The sequence below is a fragment of the Podarcis melisellensis genome (genome assembly GCF_964234715.1).
Source record: "Podarcis melisellensis genome assembly, chromosome: 7".
Classification (NCBI taxonomy): Eukaryota; Metazoa; Chordata; class Lepidosauria; order Squamata; family Lacertidae; genus Podarcis; species Podarcis melisellensis.
In genome coordinates, this window is record NC_138539.1 from 68,149,910 (window position 1) to 68,162,303 (window position 12,394).

The window sequence follows — 12,394 nt, forward strand, 5'->3', positions numbered from 1 at the left end:
TGTGCTCCAGACTAATAATAATTTGCAAAAATAGTGGTTTTCCAACTTTCCGCACTCAAGGAAACTTTCTCACGTACTTTTTCTTCTGAACGAAGCTTTGCCCATTTGCTATAGAATTGTCTTTCGGGGTGTGTGTGCTTTCAGCATAAATAATTGAGCCTCGGCACTTCTCCAAATGAACAGAGAGTGTACCCCAAGATACAAAACCCTCTCTCTGTGGCTGCAGAAAATAGCATGGTAGGTACCATGTATTTCATAGAATATCAACCAGAGTTTGCCCGACTCTGACATTAGGTAGAGAGGTCAGTGTGATGATCACACAGGGTCCCCGGATGTTTCACCGTCTATTGATCCCTGTGCCACCACTTTATTTCTCGCTGCCACCACCCTACTTGGGACAATACTGAGTCCAGTCAGGGTTAAATTGGAACATAAACTTCTGTTTATTTATGGCAGTTTAACAAGCGTGTGGTTTCATAAACGGTATCGGCCAATTACAATCATGGGGTGCCTATCCATACCTATAACTTCCACTACCTGCTCTCACTTACTAAACCACCTCTCAGATATTTACTTGTCTTCCTAGCCCCTAACTGTCCCTGACTCAGCTTATTTCGCTACACTAACTCAACCTACCCACAAACTCTATCCCAATTCACTCCCACTCTAACCAACCACCCAACTCCCAACGAACTCCCCCCTTTGCCCCCCCAGAGCTGGTTTTATAGTCCCTCTGACTCCACCCCCTGGGTTCTGATTGGGTAACCTGTTTAACTATTTCCCCTCCAGCGCTCTCATATGTTAACGTCACAGTCAGTTGCCTCAGGTGGTTGGTGCTGAAGGGCAAGGAGCTATGCGAGGTGTTGGGGGACAGAGCTGTGTGTGGCAGGCAGCTTGCTCCCTTCAGTAACTACACTATTTACAGTGTTGAAGTACAACAGAACTGTCAGTCTTGTCGGCTTTTAGAAATGGAGGTCCATGGAGGGAAGAGGTACCATTGTATCTTTTGACTCAGCTGGGGAAATGACTTATTCCAGTCTGCATGAGGAAACACGCAGGGCTGAGATAAGTCTCGATCCAGACTCCACCATTACTCAACATCTCACTGAGAAGCCCCAAGTGAGGTCTTGAAGGTCCATGAAACAAAACTCAAAAACCAAGGCTTTAAAAAGATCCCCTCTTAAATCAAAGAAAGACCAACCACTTGCCCAGGACTTTTATTACAGCTGTTAGCATCTCTGGGAGAAAAGAATTTGCTGTAACATGAACAGACCCCCTTTGGTTTGTTGTGCCTTAATATGCGTAACTCCCATAAATGTTAATGGAAGTGTGGAGGACAGCAGTGGGCCATGACATATGCCATTGTGATTCATGTTAAACAAAGAGATCAGCTTTGGTTGAATGAAGCCTTTTGTAAGACAGGCTGTTTTGAAGCCCCAGCAGATCCTGGCGACATGGGTAGCATGCTTGATTTTCTCAGAAAACGAAGGATTGAATTGAATGGGTGACATGGTGGTGACATTGTTGGAGGGCGTAATTGTTAATGGGTAACAAGGCCATTGTGCCGAGTAAGAGCTTCTCCATTTGCCGAAGGATCAAGTCGGTTGCGTCTCATGTCCCCGCAATGTCCGCTTCAGAGAAGGACGCCACGGGATTGAGTGCATTTAACAATGCATGGGATCAGGGCCATCAATGTCTTTGGGTATGTTTGCTTTAAAAAACAACAACGGTGCCCTGTTTTAGATATTAATGCTGGCAGACAGGGCAGAATACGGGAAGGCAAATGTAATTAATAACATGTGCAATATTGTCCCGGTTACCAAATTATCAGCAGCATAAATTTTTAATTAATAGGAGCATAAGCAACAATTTGGCTGTCAACAGCCATCAGTATTGATGTAAGTGAGCGAAGCACTGCAACACAGCGAAGATCAAAGGGGTAGCATGACTGAAACACAACAAACATCCAGGGATGACGACTCAGCGCTTTCTGAACATTTTTTTTTTTAAAGCATCAAGTCCTTCGCTCCAGGCAGCTGAAATGCAAAGGAAGGGGAAGATGGAGAAAAGCAAGAGTGTGGTGTTTTTTTCCCCAAAAAGAAAAAGAAACTGGAGAGCAATAAATTTTGAATAGGATAGCCAGGGCTCGTCCTTCCTTGTTTTTAACTCTTATTTTTACATATGTTGAGAGGACTGGAGAGAAAACTTTAAAAAGAGGAGAAGTGGGGATAAGAGGGTGCAAATGAGCCATAGATGTGCACATTCCCTCTCAAATACCTTTCACAGAACTGGGCAGTTGGGAGAGATCTGGATCATGGCAATTTTTTTTGGGGGGGGCAGTCAACTCTATCAAAGAAGCTGGAATGATTGCGCTGGGGCAAATTCAGCGAAAGTAATGGCTTGTCTTTACAAACCTCCAAGCAGCCTCAGATCCAGCGTCGCTGACCGCTCCCACGATAGCCGAGGTGTACAAGTCAGCAAGCGCATGCCCTTGTGCACAAACACATGCCCGTGCACAAATGCAGCTTGTAGCTGCATTCGGCGTAACGTGCGAACTGCAGTGACCGAGGCCAGTCTGGCCAGGCTCATCGTAGCATCTGGGTAATTGAGTGTGGCTGTCTGAAGTCTCTACAAGTGAGCAGCCCCTGACACACAGGGGTGCAACACATCAGCTCACATACAGTGGTACCTCAGGTTACATATGCTTCAGGTTACAGACGGTTCAGGTTACAGATGCTTCAGGTTACAGACTCCGCTACCCCAGAAATAGTGCTTCAGGTTAAGAACTTTGCTTCAGGATGAGAACAGAAATCGTGCTCCGGCGGCGCGGTGGTGGCAGCAGGAGGCTCCATTAGCTAAAGTGGTCTTTCAGATTAAGAACAGTTTCAGGTTAAGAACAGACCTCTAGAACGAATTAAGTACTTAACCCGAGGTACCACTGTAATTGAACACAGGAACATGGTTTTCAGTATTGTGCCACGAATACCTTCTAGCTCTGCTGTTGAGAACTTGAATCCAGAACAAATGCTCATTGTGTTTTGAAATGATGATTGTATGCGTGCATACCTATGTCTATATGTATTTTGTATTTGTGTGTCTCTAGGATGTGGGTGGCGCTGTGAGTTAAACCACAGAGCCTAGGGCTTGCCGATCAGAAGGTCGGTGGTTTGAATCCCCGTGACGGGGTGAGCTCCCGTTGCTCAGTCCCTGCTCCTGCCAACCTAGTATTTTGAAAGCATGTCGAAGTGCAAGTAGATAAATAGGTACTGCTCCGGCAGGAAGGTAAATAGCGTTTCCATGCGCTGCTCTGGTTCGCCAGAAGTGGCTTAGTCATGCTGGCCACATGACCCTGAAGCTGTATGCCGGCTCCCTCGGCCAATAAAGCGAGATAAGCGCCACAACCCCAGAGTCGTCCGCGACTGGACCTAATGGTCAGGGGGTCCCTTTACCTTTAGGTCAATGATATGTTCAAGTCTAACCTAACATACTATGTTGCCCATTGTTGCAAGCCCATCCCTACCTCCCATATTAGCAATTGTTTCAAGTCCACCATCACTCCTATATTAGCAATTGTTGCAAGTCGCCTCCTACGATGCTATATTAACAATTGTTGCAATCTCATTTGAAAGAAGTATGGCCCTGCTTCAAATGCACTGATGCAGCAGTCCCTGCTGCCGAGCCTGTTGTTATGGGAATGTTGCTGTGCTGCATCAAGTGCATAGATTATTATCTTTTATACATCTTCTTTGCCTTCTAATGATAACGGACGATGAGCTGATTTTTCTAGAGCTAGCAATACAGGTCACACCTGTCTGTAGGCTGTGGGATGGGAAAGCTACCCTCTCTGAGGGTAGAAGTTGCTGACATGGTGCCTACAGGTGATGATGATGATGATGATGATGATGATAATAATAATAATAATAATAATACTTTGGCCACCTCATGAGAAGAGAAGACTCGCTGGAAAAGACCCTGATGTTGGGAAAGATGGAGGGCACAAGGAGAAGGGGACGACAGAGGACAAGATGGTTGGACAGTGTTCTCAAAGCTACCAGCATGAGTTTGACCAAACTGCGGGAGGCAGTGGAAGACAGGAGTGCCTGGCGTGCTCTGGTCCATGGGGTCACAAAGAGTCGGACACGACTAAATGACTAAACAACAACAACAAATAATAAATTATTTTATTATTTGTATTCCACCCATCAGGCTGGATTTCACCAGCCACTCTGGGCAGCTTACAGCAAAAAATAAATGGCAAAGCATTAGACATTAACAATTTCCTGAAAGAGGGTTGCCTTCAGATGTCTTCTAAAAGTCAGGTAGTTGTTTATTTCCTTGACATCTGATGGGAGGGTGTTTCACAGGGCGGGCGCCACTACCGAGAAAGCCCTCTGCCTGGTTCCCTGCAACCTCACTTCTCACTGTGAGGGAACCACCAAGAATGCCCTTGGAGCTGGACCTCAGGGTCCGGGCTGAACGATGGGGGTGGAGATGCTCCTTCAGGTACACTGGGCCTACAGGTACACATAAGCGCACAGAGGCCTCCCCTGCACTCAGAGTGTCCCTCCCTGCATCCACTAAAATTAGCCTTAAAAGAAGCACTCCATTGTAGCTGATAGAAGAGGCTGCGGCCTGTGCTTCTTTGTAATGCATATGTGGTGATGATCTTGACAGTTTGTAAATGGGCCCCTGGTCTTAGGGTTTGCCCACACCAGAGCAAAATGTGCCCCCCATCCCAGGGTTATCACACACATTTCCCTCATTGAATGGGTTGTATGCATTCACTCCTGGCCTTATTGGACTTCCCAAGGATCGAGAAACCCCTTTATTTGAAGGGGGAAATGTCCAGGGCAACACTGGACAATATCAGTGTCACTGGAGGGAGAGAGTGTTTGATGGGATGTATTTGCATTGTGTGGTGTCTTCCGCTCCCCTAAGTTAATGCTCCACCACTCTCCCTGAGTTCTGGAAAGCCGAGGTCCATTGTGGGCATTTGAACAGGTCTTTGTTTACCTATGCATGCAAACCTGTTCTTTTGGATTACATTTTTCCAATATAGCAGATTTGCACAAAACTGTGGTGCCACCACCAGTGGCCCAACCTCCCAGAAACCTGGAGATGCTTGTGGGCATGCATTGCTTACCATGTGTGCAGCCAATTTTAAAATGGTAGTTCCATGATTCCAGTTTTCTGATACACCAGACCCACACAACATTGAGTTGGGTTTTTGTTTTTTGTTTTTAAGCGTGTCACATCCAGCCCCATCAGCATCCCAGTGAGGAGTAGGCTGTGGGGTGATAGACAGCAGTCAGCAAAACATCACCACACATGTAAAAACACACACACCCTTACACACCGCCCCCAGTATGTCCACAGCTGGGTTACATTCATTGCACATTATCTGCAGGTTAAGCAAATCCACATCAAATAAGGGGAAAGTGTGGGCTTGGGTGAGGGCAACATCGTGTGCATGACACAAAACATTTGCACATGGGATGTATCAAATCCACTTTAAACTGGCAGGTATAGTAGTACCTCGGGTTACAGACGCTTCAGGTTATAGACTCCACTAACCCAGAAATATTATCTCGGGTTAAGAACTATGCTTCAGGATGAGAACAGAAATCACATGGCAGCGGCGCAGCAGCAGCAGGAGGCCCCATTAGCTAAAGTGGTACCTCAGGTTAAGAACAGTTTCAGGCTAAGAACGGACCTCCAGAATGAATTAAGTTCTTAACCCGAGGTACCACTATATATGCAGTCAGGGTGTCAAACCAACTTTCCATTTTTGTCTGAACAGGGAATCTTTCTTGCTGCTTGCATGCGAAGCAGAATTACAACCCATTTTTATATATTTATGCATTGCATTCATTTTCCATCTTTTTCTCCGAGGAGCTCAAGTGAATGGGTTCACCCCTCCATATTTAATCCCCACAACGACCCTGTGAGGTAGGTTGGAGAGGCAGTGACTGGCCCAAGATCATAGAATCATAGGATCTTAAGAGTTGGAAGGTACCCAAGGGTCATCTAGTCCAACCCTCAATCTCAGCTAAAGCATCCCTGACAGATGGTCACCCCAGCTCTGCTTAAAACCCTCCCAGGAAGGAGAGTCCATTTCATGACTGAGTAGCAATTTGTCCCCTGGTCTAGTCCGATGTTCTAACCACCCCACCCCACTGGCTGTCATTTTTACATTGTGTCTGAATATGCCACCATTATCATAAATAGCTTATTCAATTCAGATCACAGAACTGCTCAATGGCAGAATCATGTTCTAGCTCCTTCTCTCTGATTTTGATCTTAACATAGCCCCTTTGGGCTCTCCCCGCTTCCCCTGTAATACACAATAGAAGATACATTGTAATCTTCTTTGTTGCTATTTATAATAACAAATATCAACAGTATTTCTATTTAGAAATAATGCTAATGAGTTTGTTTTCATTGCAGCCTCCATGACAGGGCAATCAGGATATTCAAAAGCCCATTAAAATGCAATTACGAGAACAAATAATCAACAATAATTAAAACATCATAAAATACAGCAAAGGCAAACGAGAGTTTTTAAAAAGTGACACTGTTAATAATAGATCTAAGTGAATAGTTTGCAATGAACAACTTCTCTCATTTTCTTTCACCTTTCGTTCTATTCCTGGAATGTATTTGCGATTCGAATTGCAGCAATTGGGGGGCACAAATTGATTCAAGTACTGTATATAAATGTATATTGGTAAGTCCCATCAGTTTCAACTGGAACAAGCTGAACAGTCAAATTTCTCCCATTTGATGACCACAGGGAAGAGTAATAATAATAATAATAATAATAATAATAATAATAATAATAATAATAATTCATACCCCACCCATCTGACTGAGTTTCCCCAGCCATTCTGGATGGCTCCCAATCGTGTATTAAAAACAATACAGCATTAAATATTAAAAACTTCCCTAAAAAGGGCTGCCTTCAGATGTCTTTTAAAAATAGGATAGTTGCTTATTTCCTTGACATCTGATAGGAGGGTTTTCCACAGGGTGGGCGCCACTACCAAGAAGGCCCTCTGTTGAATACAGTGGTACCTCGCAAGACGAAATTAATTCATTCTGCGAGTTTTTTCGTCTTACGAATTTTTCGTCTTGCGAAGCACGGATTCAAAAACCTCAAAAAAGTATTCAAAAACCTCAAAAAAGGCTACCACACAGCGTGCTATGAGTTGCTCCTCGAAGTCAAGTCGCAACTGCACCTCTTCAAGCAATGCACCCTGGGTATTAACAGTTTTAAGAAAAAGGAAACAAACTTGCAAGCCCATAGGGAAATTCGTCTTGCGAAGCAGCTCAAAAAAACGAAAAACTCTTTCGTCTTGCGAGTTTTTCGTCTTACGAGGCATTCGTCTTGCGAGGTACCACTGTAGTCCTTTTTGCTGGCTGGGTCATGCTTCTTTTGACTCTTCCTCTATATGCCATACAATAAGCATTTCCCTGCTTTCAGGAAAAGGCAAGATGATTTTTTATTATGCAAACGTCATGCCACCAAAGCATGGCAACAACCTTGCTCAGGTCACAATGGCAGAAACAATAGAATTTGCAGTAGCAGAGGCCACTGATTCCTACATTCACCTCATTCCTACACCCCTTGCATCATCGCCATTTGGGGAGAGAAGGGGAGGCCATTTTGCTACTCATTTCACCACCACTCATTTCTGTACCTAAGGAATGTACATGCACCATAGGTCATAGATAACAGGGTACCCCATTAGAGGGCTCTGGAGGAAAGTCCAAGGAGCCAGTTGTGTAGAGCTAGTAGGCCATAGAGCTTCCCTCAGTGTTTGGGGGCCATCTGCGTAAACCTGTGTTTTGCGATGGATCTACCCCTCAAATAGGCCCTGTCATGCCTCAGTCCCCCAGCAGGGGAACTGAGAGGGACACACGCCCAATGTCTATGCCAGGGGTCAACAAACTTTTTCAGCCATGGGCCAGTCCACTGTCCTTCAGACCATGTGGTGGGCCGAACTATAAGTTGTTGTTTTTTGGGGGGAGATAATGAATTCCTATGCCCCACAAATAACCCAGAGCTGCATTTTAAATAAAAGGACACATTCTACTCATGTAAAAACATGCTGATCCTCGGACCGTCTGCAGGCCGGACTGAGAAGATGATTGGGCCGCATCCAGACCACAGGCCTTAGGTCTATGCCTGGTCTATGCCAAAGCTTCCTACACATGAAATCAATAAAATTGTGGCCATTTCAAATCCCAGACAGTTGTTGTGTCCATTCATTTATCACTCAGTACTCGCCAGGGTTTGGAGGCTCTGTGGCTGGTACCTCAGGTTACAGACGCTTCAGGTTACAGACGCTTCAGGTTACAGACTCCGCTAACTCAGAAATATTACCTCAGGTTAAGAAATTTGCTTCAGAATGAGAACAGAAATTGTGCAGCGGCGGCGTGGCGGCAGCGGGAGGCCCCATTAGCTAAAGTGGTACCTCAGGTTAAGAACAGTTTCAGATTAAGAATGGACCTCCAGAATGAATTAAGTTCTTAACCAGAGGTACCACTATTCTCCTTCAAAGTAAGGTCTCCTCCCCGATTACATTCTTCCCTATCAACATCTTATTGCCTGTACCCATTTTTTTTCCGTTTGGAATTTCTCCCTCCCTCCTTCCCTCCCTCATAAAAGATTGTGTTCAGTCTGGTGAAGGTAAAAGCCTTTCAGTGGGCACGAAAGGATGCTTTTAGCATCCCAACCATCTTGCGCCATTTCCTCATTTCTCTGCTGGCACTCTGCATCCCTGTAAGGTCTAGCAAGAAGCCCAGGGGAATTTGCTTCAGGACAGCTTGAAATGCATGCTCTACATCTTTCATTGGACGAAGACTGTCTACATGTGGCATTTTCAAATGGGAAATGGGAGGTGGAGAAAAAAATAACCAATTCCACCGCCCGGTCCTTAAATCTACGCATATTTGAATCTTCTTACCCTTTTACACTGGCACATTCATCTACTTTTCTTTTGTATTTAATAATAATATTAGCTTCTTTCTTTTCTTCTTCTTTTTATTTAGAAAAACCAAATCCCTTTCAAGGAGCAACAGAGAAAAACTCTTCTATTTGATCCTGAGGATGTTCACTTCCTGACACCTGACACCAGCACTGCATGGTCACATCCTTTTTATTTACTATTCCCTTTTAAGTGTATAGCAGTCTTTGATATATTTCTGTTTCTCTCCCTGTAATGGCAATGGGCTAGCGTGTTATGTTCCACCTGGGCCTAGTGTGATGTGCCTTTTATTCCACTGAAGTCATATTACCCTTGAAATGCTATAGTCCTCCATTCAGCTGGGCTGCTTGGATTGAAGGATGAGCTAGCAAACTGAATTAAGGCAGCAGTCCGGAGTGCACCATTGAAGCGAGGCTTCCTTCTGAATAAACAGATTTGCAACCACAGTCTAATAGACGTGCACATTTTGGGGTTTCTTTCTCGTTTTAATGCAGCGTTCGCTTTCAAAGCGGAGGGCATTTTCAACAGTATTCAAAAGTGTATTTGAAGTTTCCTAGGCAGTAGCCCTTCTTAAGCATCTTCCTTTTGGCTATTCTTTTTGGCACTGGTTTCAAAATGACTGAGTCTCTCTGCTTTCTCTCTTAACCCCGTCTGTGCCAGAATCATGTAGTCAAATCTTTTTTTAATAATAATAATAATTTTTATTAGTTTTCAATTACTATCCAATCATAGCTTCATTATAACAACGCCAAATTATAACACAATTACGAATACCAATCGTTCAAATTCATGTAGCCAAATCTGATTTGCTACGTATATTCGCTGCATGATCCCTGATTGGCTGGGATCATCCGAATGCCTAATCTGCAAATAACTTTATGATGTAGGTTAGACTGAGGAAGAGAGAGAGAGAAATACAGACAGACAGACAGACAGAGAGACAGGCTCAGTGCCAGCCAGTACTCTTTATTTTTATTATATATGAACATCTCTATCCCACCTTTCATCTAAGGAGCCCAAGGTGGCATACATAATTCTCTTCCCTCAACAACCCTGTGAGGTAGGTTAGACTAGAGATGGTTACTGGCCCAAGATCACCTAGTGAGCTTCATGACTGAGTGGGGATTCAGACCCAGATCTCTCAGGTTCTATCCCAACCCTCTAAGCACTCCACCAAATTGGCTGAGTGAGGATTTGAACCCGAGTCTCACTAGTCTAGCAGCCTAGCCTCTCCACCACATAGAGTCTCTTATGTAGAATTCAAATGGGAGGTAGCAAAAGAGGCATTGAAGAGTCTACTGCCTGAATGTTAATGTGCAGGAGGGAGCACACAAAGTACTTAAAGAGGGAAATTTCAGCAAATGTATTTTTCAAATCATTGTTCCTGTGCAAATATTGTTGTTTTTTTAAAAAAGAAACTCACTACCATCCCCCTTTAAAACACATAATTCCACAGGGTCTGACAGAGTTAGATATCTCTCTTCTGGAGGCGGCATGGAAAATCTGTTGATAATTTGAGCACTGGGAGTGAGCTTGTTCCCCGGTGGATTTCTCAGCAGTCACACAGCTTGTCATTGTATTAACACTATTCAACGGAACAAGAGAGCCGAGATGTGCATTGCATGTTTGCAGCTCCATTTGAAATACAACAATGCTTCTCCTGTAGTTCTCCTATACCCCAAGAAAACATTGCAGGATAGGAAGGTCATGTCCAGGCAGCATGTTCCCTGGTACCCAACCTTTCCTTGGGGAACTCCTTTGTGTTCACTGCAGGAGATCAGTCATGACAATGAACCACCCTATGATGGACCAATGCCAGTCCAAAAATAAGCCTTGTGTAACACTACTGGTGGCAGGGCAGGGCACAATAACATTCATGGTATGCCTGGGCTGCAAACGGTAAGAAATAACTAATTGGAACACACAAATTAGAACTGTCTGCAGGTGTCCTCTAGGGTGAGAGTGGCTCAATGCACATTTCTGCTCCAGCATCCAGGAGGAAACACTCTCAGAGGAGATGCATAATTAGGATGCACATATGGTGCGTACGGCAAATGTGGGCATTCCCAGCTCTCAGCATCCCTGATAGAATAGAACCATAGAATTATAGAGGTGGAAGAGACCCTGAGGATCATCTAGTCCAGCTATGCTGATCAGAACTGGAGTCCAATAAAATCCAGAGAGCCACACGTTCCCCATCTCTGATATCAGGGGTAAGTGTCGTGGTGCTCTCCATATCTTGTTGGACTACAACTTCTGTTGGCTTCAGCCAGTATGACCACTAGTCTGAATTGTTGGGAATTGTGGTCCAATTATATTTGAAGGGTTCGGTGCCTGCTGCCTGCTATACAGCTCAAGATCTAAGCAAAATTAGCCAGGCTTAATTTCAGTGGGAACGTGATCTTGGAGTTTTATGTATCCAAATTACCTAAATACTGCAGATTTAGGTAATGTAGACACTTGTAAAATGTGCTGGCATTCAGCAGTATTGAAACTGCTTCCCAATGTTTTTCTTCCTTCGTACACATTGAAATAATATTTCTGACTCTTCCTAAAATAAAAAAGAAATCTTGTTTTTAGGCAAACCTGTTGGTATACTAAAAACCTTAGTTTCATTTCCTGATATTCATTGGTAGATGGTTAGAATTGAGACGTATCACCCTATGTCCTGTACGATAAAGTATAGCTATATATTATATAGTATTGACTAATTACTGTTTCCTCCCATAACATGAAAAACCAATTCTTCCTCTGGTTTTTCCCTCTCTGCTAGTTCTGAGGTTGTATGAACCAGCCTTTTTAAGCTGGGTGCCCATCAGATGCATTGGAATACAACCCCCATCAGCCTCAGGCAGCATGGCCAATGGCCAGGGATGATGGGAATTGTAGTCTAAAACACACTGAGGAAGCCATGTATAAAGACTGTATGGGCAAAAAAGCACTTCAGGTGACAATTAAATGCATACTTATCTAGTAGGAGTAAGCTCTATTGAACCTAGCAGGGCTTAATTATGGGTAAGCATGCATAGGATCATGCTGTTTGTGATTAATAGGAAGTACTCTAATTTTTAACAACTGGCACACGTTAAGTTGAAAACAAACAAACAAACAAACAAACAAACAAACAAACAAACAAGCCTTGAGCAGCATTGCTAAACAGGTCTGCTCTAGATTAGCCAATAAGTCCTGCATGGACCTCTTATCTCAGGGATACTTAAACAATTTAGCAATGTTCATCTACATGTTACTGCAATGGCATAGGAGATCACTCTCCCCACTGCCCCAGGTAGGCACTGGAAAGCTTGAATGACATGGATTTTGCAGTCACACAACTTGCCATCACTGGATTGCATTGCCAAGCTGTTGGGAAAGATGTCGACTATAGCATGGGAATCACCTGTTTA